Here is an 18379-nt window from a genome sequence, read left to right as displayed (position 1 = left end):
AAAAGTTAAACACTTTATCTTAGGCTCCAAGGGTTGTGCACAGTAAATAGAGTTTACAAATGTATTCCTCTATAAGCAACATTCAGTATCACCTCCAAGACAAAGAGCTTTTATAGAAGCTTCCATCTTCCTCCCTATGTTTTCTGAAAAATAACAAGAAAATATCAACTGATTGCTCTAATCAGCAGAATGACTGCACAATAAAGATTTCACACTTTTATTTATAAATGAAACAAAAATGCACTACAGACAAATGACTCTAAAAGAATGTGGCAATTAAAACGTGATTCCAGTGTAAGCCTACTTATATGAGTAGAGCAGCATGCCACCATTTTATTATGATACTTTGATACATATATAACAAAAGCTTACTATTCTTGCAGAATGTTTCCATTGTGATTTTTAAAAGAATGGTCTTTCCCAATTTGAAAAAAACTAAACTAATTGCAAGCACCAAAAAGGTAAGCTAGTCTCATTTAAAAAAAAAGAAAAAGGGTGCTCACTTCGGCAGCACATATATTAAAAAAAAAAAAAGAAAAACTCACATATGACATAATGGCAGAATATTCAATATTAAGGAAACATTTTTGATGGTTCCTTATAAATTAAATAAAAATGGCAGAGCTGCCTCTCCCAAGGATGATAAAGCCCTGGACAATCACTAGACATTATGTAGACAGATGTTTTAAATAAAATAAGTATTTAGATTGCTAGATACCTTGCTATATATGAAGGCAATTATAGGATGTCTTTGTTAAATTACATTTTTCATTTTTGTGAGGGGAAAAAAGAATTGTCCTGGAAACAGTACCGACAGGAAATGATCCTATATCTAAAACAGCTGGAGACTGTAACTAATATAAATTTACTTGAAAATAAAAATGCTGTGTGTCTCTGGAGACATGCAGTAACATGCCATAAAAACAGATGAGAATATAAAAGTATTTAAAAGGAGGGAAAATACATTGTATCTAGATATTATATTGAGATATGATTCACTGATAAATGAAAAATATTTAAAGATGAAGAAAAGAATTTTAAAACATAATAAATATTTTATTTAAAACCATATTTTTAGGGAATATCAAAATATTTTTCCAGGAAAAACCCTGTGCTTTTCAATATATTGGTTATTAATCAATTTATTAAAGTTATAATTAAAATGTAAAGGTAGATAATTGTGTTTAGTTAAGAAATTCTAATGGAAGCCAAGATGCTTACTCTGAGTAAGACAAGGATCCAAATATTGGATGAGAATATTCCATTACATTTCAAAGCCATATGTAACAGCCTCCACACAAAAGCTCCCACTATTGGGGCGCCTGGGTGGCTCAGTCAGTTAGGCATCCAGCTCTTAGTTTCAGCTCGGGTGATGATCTCATGGGTTTTGGGACTGATCCTGACTTGGCTAGCAGGAAGTCTGCGTGAAGATTCTCTTCCTCTGCCCCTCCCTCTACCCACTCACGTGCACATATGCTCTAACGCGCTCTCTCAAATAAATAAATAAACCTTGAAAAAAGCTCCCATTATCTTTGCCCATCCTCCCATCCCCTTTTGTTAGCTATTGAATTAAAAGGATATCAATATATTAATTCATTGTAAATATTCACAGGCATTAACATCTTAACATGCTAGTCATCTCCAAGCTCATAGATTTCAATATTCTTCATTTCTTTGCATAAATCTACAAGATAAATTTAAGAAAGTTAACTTTAAGATAACTTTAAGAAAAGCTATAGATGAAATCTGTTTTCACAGCATGGATGAGGAGAGCCTGAAAAAGACCTCCGAGTCTTGAATGTCACCTCCCTCATCTATGCCTAAGGCTTACCCTGGTTCTGTTCCTAGGGATCTGGGTATCAGGCAGGAAGAGATCATGCGAAGATGGAATTTCCTATTGGGTCCCAATCTGCACAGCCAGGGAAGATCACAGAGCCTTAGAAGTTAGCTTATGCATGGCAACCAAAAGGGAGAACCAATAGGAGGAAAGTGGAATGAGAAGAATAAAGACAGGGAAGAGCAAGAATAAAAAACAGGCATGTATATGAGTATGAAAAATGGTAATCACAATAGTGCCTACAGAACCCGAAATGAAATGTTCTTAAATAAAATCTTAACTTCAATAAAATTCTTTTGTAGGCTGAAGTTGCAATATCCTCAAAAATGAAACTCTAGAACTCAAACTAAAATTCAAAACATATTTGCTATAGACTGAATATTTGTGTCCCCCCCAAAATTCATATGTTGAAACCTGATCCTCAATGTGATGGTATTAGGAGGTGGGAGTCTTTGGCAGGTGATTAGGTCATGAGCTTTCATGAATGGGACTAGTGCCCTTATAAAGACTCCACAGAACTCCCTTCCCCTGCTGCCATGTAAGGTCACAGTGAACCAGGAAGTGGATTCTCAACAGACACTGAATCCACCACCATCTTGATCTTGGAACTCCCAGCCTCCAGAACTGTGAGAAATAAATGTCTGTTGTTTATAAGCCACCCAGTCTATGGTATTCTGTTATAGAAACCCAAACCAAATAAGATAATATCCAATAATTCTTCCCTTCTTTCTACAAGCTCTCCAAATATTAAGGAGCTACTGGGGTTATTTTCTGGTGAATCTGACACACACACACACACACACACACACAGAGGCACAAAAACTCTGTTACAGTAGTTCCCATACATTCAGATCATCTTTATGACTACATAGATTGATCATTATCACTGCTGCTTAGAGCTCATAAAGGTTGGCTTGTTGCTTAGTTGTTTCTGAAAATGCTCACTAGTTCATTGCTATTATATCTGGAGGAGACTGAAAAAAAATACAAATACATATTTTTTTCCTATCCAATGACTTGGTACGTACACCTCAAGCATAGTGCTATTCTAAGTTAGGGATAGGTGAAACAAAATTATATCCTCCTGCTTTCTCCTCACTTTTGCTTACCTCAATTATGTCTTTTCCTGCTCTTTATTTTAGGATCAGAGTGAAAAAATTAACTACTGTTATCTCCCAAGCCAAAAGACAGTTATAGAAGGATTCCTAAACATTGCTCTATCCACAGCAAATTTCTTTTTGTTTGTTTGTTTATACTGAGATATAATTGACATACAACATTATATTAGTTTCAGGCATACAACATAATGATTTGATATTTGTATATACTGAGAAATGATCACCACAATAAATTTAATTGACATCTGTCACCACACATAGATACAATTTTTTCCTTATGATCAGAACTTTTAAGATCTACTCTCTTAGCAACTTTCAAATATAAAACATAGTATAATTAACTGTAGTCACCATGCTGTGCATGGTGTGCAAACTTTTTACTGAATTATAAAATACATATAGAAAAGTCCCCAAATCTTAAGTGTATAGTTTGATGAATTTTTATAAACTGCACACACCCATGAAACCAACACCCAGTCAAGAACCAGACACGGCTAGAATCCCACAGCCCCAACACTCCCTTCCCCCCACAGCTCCCAAAGGTAACCATGGTCTTAACCACTTACCACCACGGATTAGTTTTGCCTCTTTTTTGTATTTATGTAAGTGGAATCACACAGAATATGCTCTTGTGTGCTTGGTGTTTTCACTCAAGATTCTCTCATTATGTTGTATGTAGCTGTAATTCATTAATTCTCATTGCATGAATAGATCACGATTCATCTTCTCAGCTGTTGTTGGAGATTTGGGTTGATTCTATCTTTTGGTTATTATAAGTAATGCTGCTCTGATAATTCTTATACATGTCTCTTGGGGAGAATATGCACGCATTTCTGTTGGGTATATATCCAAGAGTGAAAGAGCAAATTTCAACAAATTGCTCCATTATTATTTAATATTTCCATTATTCTATATTTCCCCCTTGTATTGACAACATAATAGGAGGTGTTAGATACTATGCTCAAAATCTGTTTAAGGGAAAGATCTGACCTCAGCCTCAAATGGTGTATTGCAGACATAGCTCCCCTTGAATACCAGAGTCTTCAGGGGCCTGCCTTATCTAGTCTTCACTGTCCATCACTCCTGAGCTGCTCTCATCCTTGCCCACTTACTCTAGCTATGCTAGGCTTCTTTCAATTCCTTGAATGAGCCTAGTGTCTTCTCACCATGAACACACCATTCCCTCTGCCTAAAACGTTCCTCGTTTCTTTTTCATATGGCTGTCACCTTCATATCTCCTTTAGGTCTCAGTTTAAATGTATTTCCTTTCCTGATCATCTCATCCAAATCAGGTGCCTCCTATTATTCTTTCTCTCAGGTCTTATTTATTTTCTCCCTAATAAGCTTTGCGCAGTGGCAGGATCGTAGCCAATGAGGTTTATCCGAGGCGCGATTATTGCTATTTTCTCCCTAATATTTACTATATCTTAAAATTATATTTATTTGACTGAATAACTTCTTTTTGCTTATTTGCACTCTTGCTTTTTCTGATCCATATCCCACTGAAATGTAAATTCCACAAAGGCAGGGACCTCATTGTTTTTATTCATAATTGTATACCCAATGCCCAGAAAATTGTATACTGAACAAATGAGTGAATGAACGGGTTGTTGAGTGTAGGGTGACGAACAATCTCAGTAGGAGGCCTGAAAAAGAGGTGATGTCCTAGTAGGAAGCAGAGATCTTTGGCAAGTGCTGGCAAACACCCTAAGTTGCCAATCTGAGAGGTAAGATATGAATGGTGGCATTCAAAAGACTTTCTGAGCTGTGGCAGGATAAATACCCTGAAAAGGGATGCTTTGACTAAAGTCTCCTGAGATTCCTTCAGCTTAAGACATAGATTGGGATTGTCCATGAATTTCAAAGAGGAAAATTTCTGGTGGCTTAATAGCTCCATGCTACACATTTTAATTTAAAGTGATGATGTTTGGGGCGCCTGGGTGGCTCAGTCGTTAAGTGTCTGCCTTCGGCTCAGGTCATGATCCCAGGGTCCTGGGATCGAGCCCCACATCGGGTTCCCTGCTCGGCGGGAAGCCTGCTTCTCCTTCTCCCACTCCCCCTGCTTGTGTTCCTGCTCTCACTATCTCTCTCTCTGTCAAATAAAGAAATAAAATATTTAAAAAACATTTTAAAGTGATGATGTTTAATTTTAGCAGGTCTCTATGACACTTTAACCCTGGAGATAAAAGACTCAGTTGAGCTCAGACATGGGGAAAAAAAAATCACATTCTAGGCCACAGTGAGAAGCAGAATTTTTGAAGTCATAGGAGGGAAGAATAGTTGAACAACATATAACAGGATAGGAAAGTTCAAATCACAAGGAACCAAGAGAAAATGAAAATGCTTAATAAATGGTCAAACTTGCTAAGATGAGTTTACAAATCCAAAACCCATCTAATTAGGCTGTCAATTATCAAAGAGGAGAGGGATGGAGCAATTTACCCCTTGAAGTGCCAAGAATTTTTTTTTTGAACTTCATTTCTTTCATTTAGGATGGAAGTCTGAAATATTTCATATCCAGAACAGATTCTGTGGATGAATGTCAAGATATAAACACCAATTATAATGCAATTATACTTGCAGGTAGTGTTGGAGCTGCTCTTCATCACATAGAATAGCTTTAGGCCCAGTGATTTTGGAGTTCTTGTTTCTCATTTAACAATATATGCCCTCTACTGTATCTTCACAATTCTTGACGTGACAGCCTCTAGTAGCTTGTCTTATCTTTCACATGATACATTAAATTAAGCTGAGAAACTACATCATGAAAGTTGTTATAAGTACCAAAAACAACAGTTATGTAGCCTCAAAGTAAGAGTATAAGAAGTCTCATTTCAGTAGGAGCTTCGAGGCTTTGAATTTTCACCAGTGTTTGGTTGTTCAGGTATTTCGCTTAGGTGCTGTAGCTTATATAATAAAAAAGCTGACCATGTAAGTTAACATCTGGAGGTATAACGATCAAGATTTTTAGAAAGAACCAAGAAGGAAGGAGTTCTGTGCTTGGGAGAAAGATATATGAGCTGCATGGGGTTTTTCATAGTCATGGGCAATTGAACCAATTTTTATTATGAAGTGACATTAAAACTATTTTGGTGATCTGCTGTTGCCATGTAAGACATATCACAGGAGTAGCTAGTGCCCTTGTATTTGAGTCATTATACCTTCTTACTAGCCAGCCTGTTCAACATTCAACTGCCCGTATGATTACCTTTCCCCTATGATGGCCTACATGACAAAAGGCCTCTCTGTGAAGCTTCTGTGGCACATCTTCTGTCCTATCACTGTTCTGGTTTAAAATTCAAATAATAACAACAAAGAACAAAAGCCTTTTCATGGTTGCCATTTTCTTTAGAACAGAATTCAAATGTCTTATAACAGTACTGAAACACTGTTCATAAGTGGATACCCTCTATGTGGGGGGGGGGAGTCCAACTGTCCCCATACCCTCTTTGACTTCCTTTTCTGACAAATAGCAAATCCCAGTTATATTCACATTGGACAAAGCCATGTCTCACAGGTACACAGCCTTTCCACCTCTGCTTCCCAAGCTTTACTCCAACTCTGCAACTCCACATCCCACACAATCCAACTGGTCCAATAACCTTCCACTCCTCTGAATTTCCTCAACAATATGATGTGCCCCTCTATTGTAAAACATGTATCTTTTCCCACCTTTAGATATTCATGATTCCTCCATCCTATTAGGTTTTAAACTCCCCAAGAAGAGGATGTGAGCCAGATTTATTTTGATATCCCAGGTTCCTGACACATGGCAGATACTTAGTAAGTACTTGCTAAATGAATGAATGAGGCAAAGAGACAGTCTGGTACAGCTTGTTTCTTTATAAAAATAGCTGAACATATCACTTTAAAAACCCCTTTACAAATCTGGAGCAGGAAAAGAATAAAGTGAGCCTAGGACATCTTGTGCCAGAAAGCAAAGAAGCATTCACTGACTAATGAGATCTGTCAAAAGGACCTAAGAGCCATCAAGATGAGGCTCCTATTTGGCAAATTTGGGACAATCTAAGCATCCTAAGAAGAACTATTCTAATTGATTGTAGCATATTGAATAAATAAAATCAATCAATCTGTAATTATACTCAAGAGAGAGAATGAAAAAAAGTCTCCCTACTGAAGGTGACTATTACAGCAATTCCTTACCGCAAAACTTGGTAAGTAAAGAGGAAAAACAAGGCATTTCACTTGCTTTTTAAAAGAAGAATTGTAGGGGCACCTGGGTGGCTCAGTTGGCTAAGCATCTGCCTTCAGCTCAGGTCACAATCCCAGGGTCCTGGGATAGAGCCTGCTCAGCGGGGAGTCTGCTTCTCCCACTCCCTCTGCCTCCCCTGCCCTGCTCATGCTCTCTCTCAAATAAAAAAATAAAATCTTTAAAAATAAATTAAAAATATAAAAGATAAATATAAAAGAGGAACTGTAGTTCATCTGAAGTCGAAGAGGAAGCTTTATAAAAGAATTAAATACCAGGTAAAAATGTGAAAGAAATAATAGAATTAGAAAAATACCATCTTACAACCCCCAAATAAATAATTGATTCCAGAAAGAATCATCCATGGATTCTAAAACCATTAAGCAAACTTTTAATGGTGAACTGAATATTCACATGATGTCAAAGCACTGCCCCCCAGATTGCCTGCTAATTACAAGGGAAATCTCTCCATGAAGGTATGTAAGCTGTCACCACTTTATCATCACGAATAATGGACAACCTGATGAGATGCCACAGGAAGTACACTTGCCAAAAATGTTTAACCTTATTCTGAGCAAGCTTCTGGAGAGAATTTATAGTTTACAGGAAATAGGGGCTAGCGGAGAAAGTTACAAGACACTATGAGGAAACAATCAGACAAATCTAGAACATAAAACATTTCACGTGACGATTCACCTGTGTCTTCACTTTGGTATTTAAAGACTGCTGGGACTTCAGTTTGAGTAGATTTCTGAGACAGAAAGAAACATGTGGGAATAAAAGATGACAGAAAGAACAAAGTCATTTTTATATTGGCATTAAATGCACTGCTGTCTTCAATATCTTACTTTGCAGCTTGAGGACTGGCCTTAAGAGGGAACCATATTTTTTTAAATGATAAATATCTTGCTTTTAGTCAGAATTCCATACCCCAAAAGAAACTCTCCACCATTTTATTGGACATGTAAAAAGAACTATAAGATTTTATATTTACATAATTATATATTTGTATTTTATAGTTCTATCCCAAATAATCTATTTTCCTTGAAACAAGTATTGATTTTGTTGTGTTATCTGACTCTGTCTGCATAGGAACAGGTTAAGTGGATGTGGTGGTTCACTATCTTTCACCTGTGTTAGCTCACAATTCACTGGGTACCCGAGTAAATGCTTCAATTATCAGTGAGAATGGGATATTGATACTTTTTGATAATAAATTACATTTATACCTTTACGGCTTATGCGATTTCACATACATTTTCTCATTTGATTTTATAACAATCTTATGCTGTGCTTGGGTAGATCTGGTATTATTATCCCCACTGAAGAGATGCAGAAGCCAGAGATCAAATAAATTAAGTTTGTCCAAAGTCACATAGGTAATGAAAGGAAGATCCAGGGGTTTCTGGCTCCAAGTCCAGTGCCCCCTCTACTACCCATCTCAAGTATCCTCTCTAGCCACAGTCTTGCAACCATGATGTCCAATCCCCAACCGGTCCCTGACTAAGGCAGCTAAAATAGCTGGGCTGTGGCTCAAAGTCCCTGTGTAAGGTATACACATCTGTCACTTTCCTGCAAGGCTCAATATACCTTGTCCTGTGATTCTTGGACTCAATCAAAAACAAAACAAAACAAAAACAACAACAACAACAAAACCCTCTCTACTCCTTCACCTCTAGAAATGACAGATTGTGAAACTTTCGTGGCTAGGTACCACCACCATGTGCTCCTTCTCTGCATACTCTGTCACCTTGCCCTGGTACAGCTCACCGCTCTACCATCTTGTCACTCCTTCCCTTCACATGTCCAAGGTGTGATAAGCAATGCCGCCTCACTGTAAGGACCTTTTTCTTGGCCACTCTGTGGCTGGTTCCCAGTCAATAATAATTTGTTACCATTATCATAATGTACTAATATGCAGGGTTTATAGGGGTCCTGTGGTAACAGAAATTTCAGGCTGGGGTTCTAGTACATGTTGAGCCCTTGTTTATGTGCCATCCTGACTCAACTAGACTTGCTCAACTCTTCCCCCTCCCATTTCTGGCTCCTCACTCCCTCATCCCCTCCCACCTCCCACCTCTCCCTCTGTAGCTGGATTCCACCTGACCCTCTGCTCACAGCAACCTGCCTTTTCTAAAGAGGACATTGCGCCCTAGATGTTTGGAGAGTAAGGTGGTCAGACCCTGCTTATAGTAAATTGTTCCATTCCTTGTTTTCATTTATTTACTTGTTTGAGCCTGGGTCCCAAGGGCAGGACAAACATATAATCTAATGGATAAGGAGGAAGCCAGACAAGGGAAGATGGACCTAACATTTACTGAAAGGCTGTACTTTGAACAGTCTGGTTTAATCCTCTACGTGATCTGGACAGCAACCGGTAAATTCATGGATTCCCTGGCACTTACTCAGATTTCTCTTTCCTTTCCAACACGTATAGGCTTGCATATTCCAACACAGGCTTCATGTGGCAACTAAGGGGTTGTCTGGTAACCTGTGAGATAATCTGCCCTAATCATGTAGCAGGCATCAATGGCCTTTGTCTCCCCAAATTCTACCTAGCAGCCCCCTAGGGAACATTGTCCTCACTGTTCCTGTTCTATCGGAAATAATAGGTTCCCAAAATGAAATGTCACTCTCTATACGGTGAGTCCTGACAGAGAGGTTATGAAAAGTTCGGTGATCCCTGTCAGAAAGTGGGGGAGCAAGCAAGGAGACACAGTCAAGGACAAATGGCTGGAGTGGGAAAAAAAAATGAAGAAATATAGAGACAGAAATAGCCAAAAAGCCTTTTATATTTCATCTAGGTTCCAGAAAAGTCACGAGATAGTAAATCAAGAAAGAGGAATGGCGAATTGAGTCATTAAGTAGTCCACCTTCCTCACTCCGGTTTAATTAGTATTTCCATATTCTCTATGAACACCTAACCTTTCCATATACCCTCAAAATCCTACATTTTAAATATTATTCATAATTTGGTGATGAATTAAATTTCTTCCTAAAGTGGATTCCAGGCCCACTGAGCGGCTCACAGACACCTTTAAAAAGTGGGTTCTTATTTGACACTTGGGGAAAAGCAAATTAATTTTCTATAGTTTTTTTCTATAATTTTTTCACCAGGCTCTACAGTCACTTATTTTCAGAATTCCCTTAAATCCCTGAACTCGAATGTAGTGCTCCAGCCAACTCCTTTCTCCCACCACCAAAACATTGAAGTTTCTTTCCAGGCTTTTTGAGTGATTGCCTCACAATTAGGAAAAGCCCAGCACACCCGTTAGGTTGTCACTTCTTACCAGATGTTTTTCAGCTGTTCCCAGTATCTTTCTGCTAATTCTCTCCATCTGCCACCTTAATGGTGCCACAGTGGGGAATGGATGCTTTGGTGACTATGTTCTCTGAGTTGTAAAGACCTGGCCCATTGCCTCATCCTGGGAAAATCTGATCTCCATATTTGTCATGTTTCTCCAGCTAGTTGTTGCATTTATTCCACCTACTAACTACCCAACATGGAACCAGTTGTGACGTGAAGTACGGGAGCTCTCACGATCACATCTAAGCCTGCATTGCTCTTCGTTAACTGACACATTCACATCTCATTTCTAGTAATAATATGTCCTGCCATCAGGACGACGGCTGACATATTCTTGCTCCATCAATACTATTCCTATTTACCTTAAAAATAATTTATTTTTACATCAGCATGCCAATAGCACATCAGGATAGTAAACGGTGCCTTTTATATCACCTTGTCAGTTATACCTTGCACATGGAAATCTTATGCTCATTTGATATTCTCCACAGTTGAATGAAGACAAATCTGGGCCCGCTGAGATCAACAGTCAGAGTCAAAGTTTGCCAAGGAACACCAGTAACTGGTACTTATTTCCAGGAGCTGCAAATCAGTGTGTGATCTATTTGTGTATACTTATGGGGGAGATTATTGCTTCCCCTATTATGTAGAATAATGGAAACTATTTTTTCTGAAACTATGATTATACTAGATGTCAAAAAGGTTAGCACCATTAGCTCATAATCCTTTCCAAAGACCCAATAGAAATAATTGTTATTGGGTCTTCAGCAAACATAAGAGTAAGTTCAGGAGAACTGAAAGGATACTAATTATAATGTAACTGTCTCCAGCCATCTATTTATATTTTTAATTCATTTTTTTAAAGATCTGGGTTCACCACTTGACAACCCCATGTGTTATCTTCCAAGATAAAACAAACCTATGGCTCTCTTAAATGAATAGCTTATTTGAAGTACTTGTGCTTATGATCACAAGCTAACGTTGCATGCGAAATGGCCAGTCAGATTCTAAACATGGGGCTGAAAGAGGATATTAACATCATCCCTGCCAGCATAAACACACATCCCCTGGTCTCATAACACTGACCATTTTGTCTTGAACAAGTAGCCTCTTCCCCATTCCAGCTCACAGTTAACTGAAATTAACAAAAACATCCATCTTTACTTTGATAAAGCAAAAAAAAAAAAAAAAAAAAAACCCCTCTTTTTTTTAAAAAAAAAAAAAAAAAAAAAAAAAAAACAGCACCTTCATGCTTTACTTAAAGCAGTCATAAACGCAGCAGTGGTGCAACTATCATGTGCTAAAAGTAAAAAGTTCGCTCATTTCCATCTTCTCAGTAAACGTATTAGTTGCTTTGCAAACAAGCAAAGAGTGTCTTCAACTTATCAAAACAGGCTGGCTTCTTCTCAGGTGCGCTGGCCCTTGTAAGGGAGGAAGACAAGGCCTTTAAGGAGCTACTAGTTAGCAAGGGACACAGACTGTAACAAGTAAGTATAATACAAGGCAGAACGGGGTAAAAGAAGAGCAACATACAGGAGCTGATCGTATCCTGGGAATTGGAAAATACTTTGTGGAAGAGGTGTTGTTTTCACTGGGCCCTGGTGGATGAACAGAATTTGACCAGTAGACAAGAAATAAATATAGTTAGGTTGGAAAAAGAGTCTCTATAAATTCACCTACCAAGCTCCACCATACTTCATATAATCACTGATATTTTGCACCCCTAAGAGTGTTATTTAAGTTTTCAATGCAGTTAATTGAAACCCTACTAGATGCAAATCAAAAGGTTCAGCCTTAATTGAGATATTTTGAAAATTGAACCCATTGCTTCAGGCAGGTGCTACATGAGATTCCATTAATATAGGTAATTAACATTAGCCTCTGCTTTAATTAACATGCACACTTTAATTAGCAAAGCATTAACCAACATTAAAAAATCTGATCTTCATGCATCACAAAAAACTGCAAAGTTATGACTACTATGTTATTTTTCTCCAAGGTTGTAAATCACAAAACAGCGATCAGTTTTGAAGTACACACCAAATTTAAAATATTTAACAGGGAGATACATATAATATGAGTGAAATCTCTGTCAAAATGAAAAAGAATGTTCTTTAGAAAATATGGAGCCAAAAGTTTTCACATTTTAAAGATGAATTACATTACAATCTTTCAATGATCATTTGGAGGGCAGACTTCAACTTGAAAAAAAAAAACCATAGATTGTCACCTTTCTACTTTTCTTTTTCTTTCTTCTTTCTTTCTTCCTTTCTCTTTCTTTCTTTCTTTCTTTCTTTCTTTCTTTCTTTCTTTCTCTCTCTCTCTCTCTCTCTCTCTCTCTCTCTCTCTCTCTCTCTTCCTTCCTTCCTTCCTTCCTTCCTTCCTTCCTTTCTTTTCTTCTTTCTTTCTTTCTTTTTCTTTCTTCCTTTCTTTCAGAGAGTGAGAGAGAGCACATACATGCACAAGGTGGGGAGGGGCAAAGGGAGAGGGACTCTCAAGCAGCCCCTGCGCTGAGCACAGAGCCTGACTTGGGGCTCCATCTGAGGACCACAAGATCATGACCTGAGCAGAAATCAAGAGTTGGACGCTTAACTGACTGAGCCACCCAGGCGCCCCTGTCACCTTTCTTATACATAATAAACAAATGATTGTAATACAGTTAACATTATCAATGTGACTACTCATCACCTAACCTCTTCTTACACTTCCCAGAGACCAAAGAAAGCATCTGCTACAATGCCATTTAATACTTGCAGTCTCAATGTAGCAGGCATGTCATTTTTTTTATTTATTTAATTTTATTATGTTATGTTAGTCACCATACAATACATCATTAGTTTTTGATATGGTGAGCCATGATCCATTGTTTTTGTGGGCATGTCATTTTTAAAACAATCTATGTTGCCTTGCTTTATCTTAAAGATCCAAACGTGTTAGAATAGTTTATTGTCATCCTTCCATGGGCTGGACAACCAACAATTAATTATTAAAAATGCATTTTTGTTAAATACAAAACTGACTTTCATGGTCTTTGCTTAGTATAATCAGCTGGATGAGCCAATTTTCAAGTACTACTAATACTGAGCCCTACCTTTTTTAAAAATAATTTTAATGAAAATACATGGAATAAATGGTACCCATGTAACACACCACTGTATTCTTTTGTCCCAAGACATGTTAAAATTATAGCAAAAAAACACTGCAAGCCTTTCAAAATACACACTTACAGAAAAAGTGATATTCTGATTAAGCATTAAGAAAAACATCCATAAGATTGCACAAAATTAAGTCCCCACTTATCCCTTACTATGTATAAGGCAGTATTTTAGACAGAGAGAAACCCAAGTGACCATGATAAAAAGTGTCCCTCATGAGTTTACATTTAAATTGGAAACTGAAAATACCAGACACCACAGCCATTGTGGTAAATGTGGGTGCAATGAGAAAAGAGCTAGCAGGTTGCATTCATAGATTTGTAGGCTCATTTGCTGTGGTAAGCAGATACTACCATTGAAACTGCTTGCTCCTGGTGACTTTAAAGAGAGTTGGGCTTCTCTCCTGTTCCCACCATTGACTCCTTCACCATAGCCTACCACAGGATCGGCATGAATCAGTATCTTTACTCTCTGAACTCCTTTTCAGCTGGCAAATTAGGAAATGAGTATTTCTTGGGTTTGCAAAGCCATTCTCCAAGCTGTTACAGTGAATTCCTTGGCCCTTTCTCCTGTGGCAAATCAGGGCCTGGGCTCCTGAGAGACCATGTGGGAACATTCTTCGTGGATCAGTGCTGAGGGCAGTGCCCTGGAAACTGATGCAAGGGCACCTCTCAATTTTGTTGAAATGCATGTGAGGCTTTCTGAAGTTATTCCTCTATTCTAGAGATTATATTATGATAAAATTCCTTCTATGGGGTTGCCATATCAGTATTATCCACATCGGGCCCACTAAATTTACTTGGGCTATTAGGGAAGTTCAAGGAGGAGAAACTGAAGCCGCAAACGCTGACTTAGAAATGTGTGACCAACCCTCACAAATATCCCCTCTGGTGCTAAGTTCCAAGGATCTTCTTTAGAGAAGGCCTTCAGAGATGTCAGAGTAGACCCATAGCACAAGCACTGAGCCATTTGTTTAACTGCATATAAATATTTAAGACAAGTGAGTTTGCTCTCCATTAAATTGATTTATTCTTCATTCTAGATAATGTTTCTCAGACCACCAGCTTTACAATCAGCTGTGGATTCACTAAAATGCAGATTCCAAGGCCCAATTAGCCTCAGATGAATCCTAGTTTCTGGAGGTGGGTCAGCTTTAACCAGCACTCCCAGGTGATGTTTACTCAAAGTAAATCAGAAGAACTTCTAAGAAAAAGAAACCAGTTCCTTTTTCTATTTATCATATTATAGGAAATGGTCATAAAAATAAGCAAAATATTCCACACCTAATCTCATAGCTTCCACGCAGATTAATATGAGAGAAAAAAATAAATTTTGAAGGGGAGAAAGATTTATTAAAATAGAGTCACTTTTGACAATTAGCAAAATTTGATGGGCAGATAATAAAAGTCACATAAAAATAGAAAGATTTATGTTCACTTTGAATATATTTTTATAGTCATCTCTGCTGTAAATATTGCTTCATAGATGCATTTTAAGTATGGAGTTTTCAAACACATTTCTTAAAAAAAGTCGACTTAAAAAACCAAACAAAACCAAAAATCAAAGTTAGCTCTGCTGGTAGAATACTCTACTTTTATTACTTTTACTTCACCAATAGACGGCTAATCTTTATCATGTTTCATGTCAACCAACTCTTTATGATTTTTACTGAAATAACTAAGAAAGAGAGACTTGTCTTGAGAGAAACAAACAGATTTATCTTAAAAAAGACAAATTTAAGATATATTGGCTTTCTTTAGATTCTGATTGTATTCCCCCTAACACAATCACCATAAATCTGGGAAAATACAGTCCAACTCACCTACCTACACAAAAAGGTTAGGTTAGCAGAAAAGGTTTTCTTCAGTCTGATTCCAGTCTCCCTTTCCAATCTTATATTCCATTACTTTCCACACAACCCTCTTCCCTAGACCATTGTCTACTCATTACTGGTTCCAAAATAGGAGCTTCTTACCCCTGTGTCTTTGTAAGCAACATTTCTCTGCATGAAACACCTTCTCCAGTCTGCTCTCTTACTTACATAAACCCAAAAAGTCCTCTAAGACACCATAAACACTAGTTCCCCAGTTCTAACTCTTATGCTTCTATTCTTCCACTATGTATCATAGACCACTTTGCACTGGTAATGACCTAACTGTTCAGGCATGTGAGCCTTATTTTCCTAACGAAATCATGATCTCTTTAAAGTCAATATCTCAGAGTCCTTAAAACTCTGCCTCACACATCAGAGTTACTCGAAAACTTGTTATCAACATTTTAAAAGATTTACAACAACGGGGTGGGGGGTGGTGAGAGGGGGAGAGGGTGGAGTGGGGAGTGAATTGGCTGAAGGTGGTCAGAAGGTACAAACTTGAGTTATAAGATATATAAGTCCCAGGGATATAATGTACAACATGATGACTGTAGCTAACACCGCTCTGTTGTATATCCGAAAGTTGCTAAAGAAGTAGGTCTGAAAAATTCTCATTACAAAGAAAAAAACTTATAACTATGTGAGGTGATGGATGTTAACTAATCTTATTATAGTAATCATTTTGCACGTGTGCACACGTGCGCACACATATATAAATTTATGTTGTACGCCTTAAACTTATACAATGTTACATGCCAATTACATCTCAATAAAACTGGAAGGGGTGCCTGGGTGGCTCAGTTGGTTAAGCGACTGCCTTCGGCTCAGGTCATGATCCTGGAGTCCCGGGATCAAGTCCCACATCGGGTTCCCTGCTCAGCAGGGAGTCTGCTTCTCTTGCTGACCCTCTTCCCTCTCGTGCTCTCTGTCTCTCATTCTCTCTCTCTCAAATAAATAAATAAAATCTTAAAAAAAAACTGGAAAAAAAGTATAGCTTAAAAATCAAATCAATCAATAAAAGATTTACTAAAAGATCCAGTAATGAAATGTGCAAATAATGCTATATGGCTTTTAAAATTATACATTACCTTGTATTTATCCCACACACACTTCTGAATGATTGAAAATTACTTTGGGGAATAATTTTTCTGATGGCTTTTTATTTTCCTTCCCCTTATCTTTCTTCTTCTCCCCTGTATTTTCCCTTCCTCTCAAAAATGAACAATATTTGGATGAATAGGAGTTACCTATTGAATTGAATCATATTCAGTTTGGTATAATCAGGGTATATTGTTTGGTATAATCAGTTTGGTATAATCAGGGTAGAAGGTAATAGAAAAGAAAGGGTGATAATCTCCCCCAATTGCAACCAATTCACTCTTTCACTCTGTCCCATTCTCTCTCTCTCCTCAGAGACTGAATCTAACATTGTTCAGATAAAGAGTACAGGATCTTGTGGCAAAACATGGCAGAATCAGTGGGATACTTTGGCCCATCAAGGAATTTGTAGGGATCTTCTAAAAATCAAGCAGAACCATACGTGAGTGGTATACAATGCATGATATAAATTGAAACTTGAATTCTGTCCTTAATTGAACATTAAATAGTAAGTTTTATGGTGAAAGCATAGTGATTTTTATGCTTATCAATTCATAAAATATTTTATTACAAAACGGTCTTATATCTTAATTCAAATTAAATTATTCAAATAAAACTCATTTTTCTGATGAGAAAGTAATCTCTGCTACAGTCAACTATTTCTTAATCTGCATATTCATGCTTTTCCTGATAGTTATTTCTCTTTCAATAATCAATTTTACCCAATGACACAGTGTTTCTATTGATGAATTTTTCTGAATTCAACTCCTCAGTTTGTATTTTCCTCACCAAAGTATTTTACAACCAAAAGTTAAGTGTTAAACAAGATTGAGATTGCAAATCCTACATACATCATTTTGTGAATTTATAGAAGTGCTTAGAATATGACTTTTCTGTATCCTTTACATATTTTATAAAAATAGCTGTTTAATATTTTTAATTGTGTACAGGTATCTTCCTAGAAGACTATCAGTGGAGTATATCTCGTTCTTAACTCATAAGCCCACAGAATTGGGTTTTGCGTTAATTTAATTGGTTTGTTGCATTTGTGATTGGGTTCCTCTCCGTTCACTTTCTCATAGAGGAGAAAATTCTCATTTTAGTCAATGCCACTTCATTCCATGACAGAATATCCCCTAGGGAAGCCCGTAGGGTATGAAAAATATGGGACTGTGGCAGGAAAAGAAACCCCCGAATCTCAGTGGTGCAGGCTTCAGAGCCCAACTCTTGTGAAACTAGGGTTTGTAATGGCCTCACAAAGTCCCCCAGCCACTTGCAAATGACATACCAATATTAAATTGAGCATGACATTTTTTGAAAGAGGAAATTACATAGCAGATATATAGCTGCTAAAAATTATGGGCATTTTATAGGGCAAAGTCTGATTTTTAATAATGATCTAAAATAATGACTTTTAAGTTTGAGCAATTAGTAAGAGTTTAAGGTACAATGGTTTCAAATTAGACTTGTGCACATGGCAGAAGAACCCAAATGGCCCAACACAGGGGTCTTCTGATTTGCTACTATGAGTCTGCACAGGTTTTTAATAGGCAGAAACTGGATATTGCCAATCATTCAACTTGCATGAACATGAAATGGTAGAAATTAATTATTATGGTTTTCTGTTGAACATGCTAATTCATGACTATAAACAAAATGAGGCAATCTTTTGTTTAGTCTAGTTTGCTAACACAGAGACCACAGAAAGCAAACAAACAAATACAAACTTGTTACTTAATACTTAACAATTTCTTCATGTTCTTTGAGATAAATATAACTAT

General features: G+C 37.3%; 1 protein-coding gene and 1 pseudogene across 4 annotated transcripts in view; one reads left to right on the top strand and one right to left on the bottom strand.

Annotated features, from left to right (window-relative positions):
* Positions 1-18379, bottom strand: part of AKAP6 (A-kinase anchoring protein 6) — a 584567-nt gene that overhangs the window by 163947 nt on the left and 402241 nt on the right. The gene's annotated exons all lie outside the window — the stretch shown is intronic.
* On the top strand, positions 4298-4430 carry LOC112822894 (U4 spliceosomal RNA; annotated as a pseudogene).

Source organism: Callorhinus ursinus, unplaced genomic scaffold (genome assembly GCF_003265705.2).
Source record: "Callorhinus ursinus isolate GAN/ISIS: 27379988/994484 unplaced genomic scaffold, GSC_fseal_2.0 scaffold8, whole genome shotgun sequence".
NCBI classification, from domain to species: Eukaryota; Metazoa; Chordata; class Mammalia; order Carnivora; family Otariidae; genus Callorhinus; species Callorhinus ursinus.
Note: the sequence above shows the minus strand (reverse complement) of the source record. Positions and strands in the feature narration are given on the sequence as shown.